Source organism: Coffea eugenioides, chromosome 2 (assembly GCF_003713205.1).
Source record: "Coffea eugenioides isolate CCC68of chromosome 2, Ceug_1.0, whole genome shotgun sequence".
NCBI classification, from domain to species: Eukaryota; Viridiplantae; Streptophyta; class Magnoliopsida; order Gentianales; family Rubiaceae; genus Coffea; species Coffea eugenioides.
This window is the reverse complement of record NC_040036.1, coordinates 46,141,462-46,150,754: the sequence shown is the minus strand read 5'-3', so window position 1 is coordinate 46,150,754 and position 9,293 is coordinate 46,141,462. Positions and strand designations below refer to the sequence as shown.

The 9,293-nt window shown below is 36.2% G+C and overlaps 1 long non-coding RNA gene across 1 annotated transcript; it reads left to right on the top strand.

Moving 5' to 3' along the window:
• The first annotated feature begins 337 nt into the window (after positions 1-337).
• LOC113760833 lies at positions 338-2,786 on the top strand. The gene is made up of 3 exons (XR_003467103.1): positions 338-364; positions 1,909-1,968; positions 2,700-2,786. It is a non-coding gene; the product is annotated as an uncharacterized LOC113760833 (long non-coding RNA).
• Positions 2,787-9,293: the final 6,507 nt, after the last annotated feature.

The following is a 9,293-nucleotide window of genomic DNA, read 5'->3' as shown; positions in this document are numbered from 1 at the left end:
CTTCCCCCTCATGATGATAGCTTGACCGAATGTGTGGCTCAAATGCAAGGAAGAAAGAGAAAATTTTGTGGTTGAGATTAAACCAAGTGTTAGCCAAACTTGTGGCTAGAATTAATTCTTATCTTTCCATCTTCTTATAAGACAAACTTAGCTTCATTTCCTTCCATTTCTGCATCATTCCAGCCGACCAAGAGAGAGAGAGAAGTGAGAGCTTGAGCAACCACATTCCTTCTTGATTCACACCAACCAAGTGCTAAGCTAGAAATCTAAACCGATTGATTGCAAGTTTGGAAGCTTGGGAAGCTAAGGAACCAAGAAATTTCAAAGGAAGTGAACTATCACTCATCCAAGCCTTGTTTTTGAGGTATTCAATCTGATCATGGTCCTTGATCTTTTAAATCTTGTGTTAAGATGTTATTTAGCTTAAGTTTTGGCTTGATTTCAAGATGAGCAAGTGATTGTGATGATTATTGGATGAAATAATCAAATCAGGGTTTTGGGGATTTGCTGCCAAACTTGATGTGTGACTCACATATGTTGTAATTAAGGTTATATAAAGGGTTTTGGTAGTGATTAGAACAAGAAATTGAGGAAAGTTACATTAAAAACTGAAAATCCCAGAAAACTGGAAAATTGTTCTTCCATTCTGCCCGTTTTTGTAGCCCTATGTTAGAGGCCGAATTGGCCTTTGGTCAAAACATTAAAGTTGTTCAGAATGGTATTTTATAGGTGCCCACAAAATTTCAGCTCATTTGGAGCATCGTAGCTTGTGAAAAGACGAAAATACCCTCGCTGATCTAGGTCACTTTCCAGAATTCCGCGTGGACAGTTCAGTCCTTTTGATTGAGTTTATTCACTATGATCCGTTTAGATTTAGCCTTTCACCGAAACATGAAAGTTTTATTACCCTGTCTTAGCTTCGTAACGCCTCCAAGAACACCTTAATTGGATCTTGGTAGACTGAGATATGGTCATGTGAGTGAAATGCGGCTGATTAGCCGAATAGTTGAAACCAGGTTACATGAGTTGGGAATTTGATCAGGTTACATTGAAAATTTGACTGAGTGCTCTTCATGAAAGTTGTAGTGTTCTGAAGTAGCTTTAAAATTCCTCTAAGAACACCTGAATTGGATTTTTGTACACTGAGTTATGTTCATTACAGTGTTCTGCGTTTAAACAGCCGACGAATTAGTTTCTGGTTTAGTAATTCGAGAATTTGACCAAGTTACATTAGAAACTGGACTAAGTGACCTTCATGAATATTGTAGCTCTGTATCTTAGCTTCGAAACGGCATAGGTTTCATTTTAATCCGATAAGCGTAGCCTCGGATATGTTATTTCCGCATTTGTACGTCAAATCTGTTTTGAACTAAATTGAATTTCTGCACTTGTACTTAATACGATTCTTGTTATTATGATATTGTGAGCCTATGGAACGGCTCTTGACATGAATTGCTGATATGTATAATGTTGGGTTGTGTTTGAGAAAAACAATGAAGCCTAAAAGGCTGGAAAATTAGGTAAACACAAAGGGCATGCTGCCCGAATTTTTACTCGAGGACTAGAAAACTATATTAGCGACTTGAGTGAAGGTTAAGTATTTATCACTTGAACTAGTAAAGACCTTTGCTACTATGTTTCTTGAGTGTTATATGTTAAGACTTGGTCGAGCTCGTACCTTGAGGAAAAGACTTAATGGCCAATGTAAACTTGTATTTCCATGTACTTTCAACTCAAGTGTTATTTCCAAGTATTTATGCTACAAAACCTTATGATTTGAAAAGCGAGCAAGTGTTTCGCGAGTGTCTTTCAAATGAATTTCAATTGGTCGATTTTTAATGAATGGAATGTTAACGTTTCGAATTCGACTCGTGTTTCAAAGTTCTCAAACTGGAATTTTTATCGCAGATCTGGACTCCAAGCCTGGAGTGTAATTGAACGTGAATAATTGAAGCACTATATCTTTTGGTGAGTGCTTTCAAATACCGAATTGCACTAGATACTTGAACTTGATACGTGACCAATATGAGTACATGTTATATACGTGAATTGTTAGGGCAAGAGTGTACTTTATCGCACTTGCCCTTACGTGATATACTTGTTTATTGTTGCAATTGACTTGATATACTTGTTTATGGTGCGCGCACTTCCTGGAATTCCAGAAACCCTGCGGCAAGTTACTTGAGTCGAGCCGGCAAGGGCTTGGTCGATTGGGTAACGAACCCTGGGTCTCTTGTTTTGTCGAGTGGAGTGATATCTCCTCGGCTAAACGGTATACTCGAGTATTACCACACGTGTTTATTGAGGATTTTGGGCCCAGTAGGGGGTGAACGGTGGACGGAGAGTCGTGTAAGTGGTGTTCTACTGGATTGGTTACCTACTTGAAAGTTGACGGAGTGTCAACTGTTACTTGATCAAGCTCTGGAGATGCAATGGAAATTTGGCTCCTGAGAGCCTTCCGTATCCTTATACTTGAAAGTGATTATTGCTTATTGGATTGCTGTTCCTTTTGAAAATCGAAAAAGCACTTTATACGTGCTCATTTGGAAATTTGCTACTTGAAATATTATTGTCCACTCTTATGAGTTTTGATGCCGTTAACTTGCTACATGGATATTCATACTTTTAAAATGGGCAATTTGTTATTTGAAACCTCACTGGGCTTTTAGCTCATTCCACGCTATTTGTTTTCCTTACAGGAATACGAGTGAGGCGTGAGTCGTGAACAGACTAGCGTAGTCTAGTTGCTCTTGAAATTGTTTTGACTTTTGACTTGTACTCGCGCTATTCCTCGAATGGAACATGTTGTACTTGGATTGTATACATTTTGAACTAGTTTGGTGTATTGAGGCTTTGTACCTCGATTTCTATCAATGTAAATTATAAGCTTGAATTGTGAATGTTATTTATGGTTCATGGATGTGTGTACATGACTCGATTGAGATAGTGAGTGAGTCCTGGCGAGAGCTGGGCAGGCGGTCCGCCGAACCCTTTGGTACGCCTTAGGTGGAGGTGGGGTCGTCACATATATAGCTCAGATGGTCATAATATCTCTCACAAATCCAGCATTCTAAATATCGACTTATAATGCTCTATAGAGATCAACCTATAGAAAGGATGCCATAGACACTAACAGTACCATTTTTTTCTTTTGTCACACATTCTATAACAACATACTTATCTACTATCACAAAAAGTAATCATTATCTCAATAAATGGGTTCCTGCCCACTGTGTTTGTAATTGATAACGGAAATCTCTTATTTCTCTCAAATCTCAAATCTAAAATAGCATCACACCGATTCCAGATCCTATAACCTGAGTTATTACACCACTAAATGCCATGGGAATCTTATCTCCTTTGGTCATTTTTTTTTAACTCAATTCAATTTTCGAAAATATTAATATCTCAAATATCATTTCACAAAACTCCTTGATCATACAAAAATATAGAAAATTTTATACAAAAAATTATTGTCAAATTCTCATAGTTGAATATAATAACTTTATCATAAATTTGGTAAAATATTTATCTATGTATAGAATTTCGAACTCATACAGGTTTAGAAACTGAAAGTGTTTGAAATACATAAGTCAACTAACTATACTTCTTACAACATTAGAATTTAGAGTACAAAGAGAATTTATCAAGAATTATTGTTAGATTTTTCTATACGATAAGGAAAAAAATATTATTTTTTTTGTAGAGTATTTTTATCTAAAGCTCTTTTGAGATTGGGTGAGTATAAAAAAATATATATATATATATTTTGCACAAGATTGTAGGATATAATTATTCAATGTTGTTATTCTTTTTTTTTTTATATATAGATATATAGATATATATTTAGAAACTATATTTACCAAGCAACTGTAAGGTAAAGGTACATATTTAAGAATTCTGATTAAAAACTATTTGTGCAAATAAAATTTTGGTTTCACCGTTTATTCATTTTTTTTTAAGTAAAAAGTATGTAAAATTATATATTGTAAGAAATTTATAAAATATTTATTGCCTGATCATGATGTAATAATACCAAAACTAATAATATTAGCTAGTTTAATAAATGTCTTGAGCATTAGATCTAATTATCGTAAACCTCAAAATAAGTCAACAAAATTCCAAGATCCAACGTGTATTGCTTGCGTTCGATGACATCATATTGTTGATCATTCATACTTTCGTTGTGCACTCTAATTTCCTCAATATTTTCAATTTTCTCCATACTAAACTTCAACTAGACATAAGATTATCCATAGATCTGACATCCTAAATGATAAACTTGAAATGTACTATAGAGATCAAAACTTACAAAAAGAACACCCTAAATACCCTTTTATTATTATTATTCTCTTTTTTTTTTGTAAGTGTCAATCATATCTAGCAGGTGGGCTTGGTTACCTTTTCAACTTAACATATACATATAGTCACCACTTACCTACTAAAAGTAATCATCATCTCAATACCTGAGGTCATTCTAGTAGATTCGTAACCTAAAATTCTAATACCATTAAATGTTATGGAGTCACTTATTTTCTTTTAATCCCTTATCCATTTCATTCCAATTCTCAAGATCACAATATCTTCAGCATCTTTATACCTACTTCCAACTATTGCAACTTGAGCTATAATACTACTAAATATCATAGGAATCTCTTGATCGTTTGGCATCTCCTTTCCATTTCCAAAATCATTACTATCCAAGCATCATTTCTCACACTTCCAGATTATAAACCTAAACTCTGGTACAACTAGAAAATCACAGCAATCTCTTATTTCTTTTGATCTATTTTTTCATCTCCTTTTAACTTCCAATAGACAATACTTCAAATACACATAATATTTCCTACACGTCCGACATCTTAAACGTAGAGTGTACTACCAAAATTACATCCAATAAAGGAAACACCAATTGTACCATTTCAACTATTCATACATGTAAATTTTCAAGCCTATTTATTTAGTCACAATTGATCATTTTCTAGGGTATACTTCATCTAAAGAGTAAATCGTACCTCAGGCTTTGTTATCACTAAATATTACAAAAATCACTTATTTCGCAACCTTGTATCCAACTTCATTCCAATTCCTAAAAACACTAATATTACAAACATTATTTACCATACTTCTATGTGATACCCCGACTTTTAGGATAATGTTTTTTTTAGTCTCAAAGAGGATATTACGGTTTCTTTATTTTATTTTTATTTTAAAACATTGTTTTATTTTAAAGACTAGAAACCCTACTTGTACTTTAAAACCCTAGTTTACTTGTGACTAACAGGTTGTGTTTAAATCCCTCATATTTGACTCAAAACCCTAATTTTATTCTATGGAATTGTAAAATTCATCACATTTTTCTTAAAATTCCCTTTTATTTGAAATACATTACCTTATTATAGCTATACTACTTATTTACATCCTCAAGGGTTAGAATAAAGAATAGAATTAAGAGTTTTACCCTTAGTTTTATAGTTCGGGTAAATTAGAGTTTTCACGTATTTTGGTAATGTGATTAAGTGTGGAGGTTTGTGTACTAAATTTAGTAATTAAGAGTGAGTTTTAGATGAGAAATAATATGAGATTAGAAGTGAGAATAATAAGTTAGTGAATTATAAGTAAAAATCCTAGTACGTGCGAGTTAAGGTAAAACGGGTAGAACCGACGTGCACCGTTTGTTACCGAGTGAGTGCACCACGTGAACACCACTTTATTACCTTAATACCCTTGCTATTAATTGAGTCAAATCAGCCCCAAAATATCTGACAAAGCAGCTGAAAAGTTGGACAAAAAACAAGAGAGAGAAAAGAAAATTTTGACCACCAATCAAATTGTGACATGTGTTAAACTTTGACCAAGCCTTTTTCTTGCTTTCTTATCTTTCCTTGGGCTGCATTTCTTCTTCATTTCTGCACATTTGGCCGTGAGAGTGAGGAGAGAAAAGGAGAGAAAGAAACACTTCATTCCATCTTGATTTCTTGCTCAATCTTGCAAACTTACCGATAGATTCACCAAATAATCCATGGAAGTTGCTTAGGAAGGTGGATTGCCATCTTGGAGTGGAGAGTTTTGGTGGTTCAAGCTTCCTAGAGGCTGTTGTGCTTTTCCAATACTAGGTAAGGATGGTATTAGTTCATGGTTGTACTACTTAATGGTTTACAAGTGAAAGTTATGGTTTGTTGGGTAGATCTCATGGTTTAGTAATAGATTTGGTCAATTCCAGCTTTGTAGTGTAAAATTTCAGCTTTGGGTTTGAATGATTTTCTTCTTATACTTGCTGTATGGATGGTATATGATGTATATAAGCTTGTATATGAGGTTTTAGTGCTGGTTTCAAGCTTAAAATGAGAGTTATACCTTGAATGGAGCAAATTTCCAGAATATCGGTTTCTTATGGTTCAGTTCTACCCGTTTCTGTTTGAGTATGTTAGAGACCGAACCAGCCTTAGCCCAAAACATACAAGTTTTAGAGAATGATGTTTTATAGTTGCCTACAAAATTTCAGCTCAATCGGAGTAACGTAGCCTGTAAAAAGACTGAAATACCCCTGACTCTCATAGGTTTAGTCCAATGGACAATTTTGATATTTTGCAACACTAACCGTGTCTGTTCACCATGATCCGTACTGATTTAGAATTTGGCCAAAACATTAGTGTTATGTCTTAACTTTCCAACGCCCCTGGAATCACCTTTATTGGACTTCGGTAGCTTGAGTTATTGTCATTTATGTATAGTGCGGTTAAGTAGCCCGAGTGTGAGATTCAAGTTCTGTAATTTGAAATTTTGACCTAGCTACACTATGAACTGGACTGAGCGGTCTTCATCAAAGTTGTATCTCTCTGCCTTAGCTTCGAAATGGTATAAATTTCACCCTAATTCGATAAGCGTAGCTCTGGTTGCGTCTGTTACGCAAAACAACGTCAAATCTGCCTTTTGTTTCCTAACTTAAACTTCATTTCCGCACATGTTCTTAGCTTGATTTTGTACTTGTATGACATTGAGCCTATTGGACGGCTAATGAAATGAGATTATGTTGTGTGTAACTTTGGGTTTGATTGAGGAAAAGAATGAAGCCATAAATGGCTGGAAAATAGGTAAATACAAAGGGCGTGCTGCCCAAATTTACGCTCGAGAACTAGGTAGATATGCTTGCGACTTGAGTAAGGTTTGAGAGCGAATACCACTTGAACCATCTAGGATATTGCACCTTCTTTTATCGAGGCATATAAGTTAGAACTTGGTCGACCTTGTACTGTGACAGCCCCACCTCACCCTAAGGCGAACCAAAGGGTTCGGCGGGCCGCCTGCCCAGCTCTCGCCGGGACTCAGTCGTTCACTCACACAAATCAGAAATAGAACCACAAGAAAGAGCAAAACGAGGATCCAAAACTTAAAACAAAACTTATATACATTGCTATCTAAGAACGAAGTACAACCGTCGAGAATACAAAAGTTCTCAAGTCACCATACAACCAGCCCGTGCCAAGCACTAGGGCGAGAACCAAAACCAAAACCAAAACTAGACCTAGCCAGTCGATACAGAGCTCTCACCCCTGCTCGCCTTCCCCTATTAAGGAAAACAAAACTAAAGGGATGAGCTAAAAGCTCAATGAGGTTCCGAACATGGGATCAAGCCATAAATCAAACAATAAGTACAGAAACATTTACAACATTTACAATAAGTCACACATGAAAAGGATACATTCGTTCATTCGTTCGTTCATTCGTTCGTTCTCCTGTCATTCCCCTTATTCCTTCATTCGTTTGCAAATGCATTTTTCATTTATCAATAAAACCCTCGTTCGTTCGTTCATTTCATTCAACCCTTCCTGAACATTGGCCATGCTCCACCAACCTCCACCAACCTATAAGGTAATACTCGAGTATACCAAACGTTCACCCAGGTCACCAAATCGCCCGACCGAGTCCGCTTCTGGCTCGAGTCGATCGGTAACAAGGGGCAGGGCCCAGTTCAGCCAAAAGGCTTACATTCATGCACAAGTAACGTTCCAATCATTCAATCTTTGAAAATTTCACATTTATTTAGGTCGGGTGCGATAAAGTACACACCCGCCCAGAAAACTCGTTTTGGAAATCATTGAAAGCACTTAACACGTTATCAAACAATAATACGAGTCATGAAGTCAAGAAAATATAGCAAACAAGGAACACTCACCGAATTATGCAAAATAACGTCCAAAATGTCCTATCGGATCTTACCCTCGGTCACCGAGAAAACCTATGATTCGACGAGAAAGAATATTACAATTCATCTAGCAAAACAAGTAAGTGGAATCAAGGAACTCGACTAATTATGAGTAAAACGGATAAAGGTGACTTTAAAGTGAAAATAAAGCCATTTAGATCTGTGGACGGAAAACAACTAGGGTGTCATAAACCAAACTCAAAGGGTTGTAACAGTTCCAATGGAAAACACTTGAATCAAAGTCAAGTCGGAATCCAACTAGATAGGCTCAGAAATATTATTTTTCGGAATCGTTTATGTGGTTCAAAATCAATATACATTCAAGTAAGCATAATAAGACGCGATTACAAGTCACAAACCAAATCCACCTACTACCAAAACAAGCCTTCACTAGCACGTATAAGTACTAAAATAAACTAGGGAAAGTCCGAAAATGAAGGTTAAACCTTAAAACCTAAAAACAGTTTTGACGTCATTTAGCGTATTGGCCACAACCGGCACTACGATTATCGGATGGAGGTGAAAGATACACCGTTTCGAAGCTAACAACAAGGGCTACAATGTTGAAGAAGGCCACTCAGTCCAGTTTGTAGTGTAACTAGGTCAAAATTGAAATATACGAAACCAGAATCTCACAAACAGGTTGGCTAACCGCACAATTGTGAAACAGCAACAACTCAGGCTACTGAAGTCCGATTGAAGTGTATCTTATGGTGTTTCGAAGCTAAAACACAACCCTACATTTATTATAAATACCTCCAAGGCCAAATCATGCATTTTCATGATCAAAAATGGAAAACTACACGAAAACAGCATTCTGGGCGCGAAACAGGTTTCATGGACAGTCAAGGGTATTTCGGTCGTTTCACATGCTACAGTGGTCTGATCAAGCTGAAATTTTGAAGGCAACTATTTTATACTATTTTCTACAACTTTCATGTTTTGGCCAAAATCTAATTCGGTAAGGATCATGGTGAAACGTCACGGTCAGATTAGGTGAAATGACAACCCTGTTCGCTGAACACCTACCTAGACCAGTCTGGGTATTTCCGTCTTATCTCAGGCTACCGAGCTTGGATTGGGCTGA